Here is an 881-nt window from a genome sequence, read left to right as displayed (position 1 = left end):
TATGTGCACGCATATGCATATGTGTATACACATCGGATTTCTTGAATTTTTTGGTCATACGTATATTTATCCTATTTTTTTTTTTTTTTTTTTTTTTGCATGGTACCCTGGAAGACTTTGGAAGATATTTCAGGGTCACATTCCAGGAAAGTCTAATAATCATTGTATTGATTAAAGACCTAATGATCAGAAATTTGGTTGAGAAGAAGGGGAAAAAGACAACAAAGAAGAGTGTGGAGAGCCGTCTCCCGGGACGGGCATAGCGCATGCGCTGTAAACCTGCTCCAAAGTCCCCCCGCCCATCGAATGAGCCAAGATGGCGCCCATATCCTGCTTCCGCTTATGACGTGCACACTCACTATTCCTATCTGCCAATTGAGTGCATATGCGTGGCGCTAGATCATTGGTTATGAGTAGAGTACTTAAGAGTTTGCCCAAGCGAACCTCGGGGAGACAGCCCACTAGGAGCCGTACCTGACGGCCACATCGAGGCTGCTCTCCCGCGAGGCACTCTGCCCCGCGTGGAAACCTGTAACAGAGAATGCTTATCTAGCTTCAGTAAAAGACTTGCTCTCGCAACCGCCGTGTGGCTCGAGTCGTGACTTCCAACCAGGTCAGTTTGCGTGGTCTGCATCTCTCTCTCTCTCTCATCCCTTGTTTCTCCCCTCGCCGGCCGGGGAACAGGGGTCGAGCGGGGCGGCGCCGGACAAGTGGTGGCCCGTACGGGGAATGCTCCTCCTCCTGCCTCGCTCTCGACGGTCCCTCTGTGAGGAGAGCAGCGCTGCGCATCGAGCTTACGGCGGACTTCCCGCGCCTGATCAACGCGAGAAGGTGAGTGCGTCTTATTACATGATAGTTAGGGCCCGTGGGTTTTCAGGTGA

This window comes from Choloepus didactylus, chromosome 17, assembly GCF_015220235.1.
Source record: "Choloepus didactylus isolate mChoDid1 chromosome 17, mChoDid1.pri, whole genome shotgun sequence".
Lineage (NCBI taxonomy): Eukaryota > Metazoa > Chordata > Mammalia > Pilosa > Megalonychidae > Choloepus > Choloepus didactylus.
The sequence above is the reverse complement of the archived record's forward strand: the minus strand, read 5'-3'. Positions refer to the sequence as shown.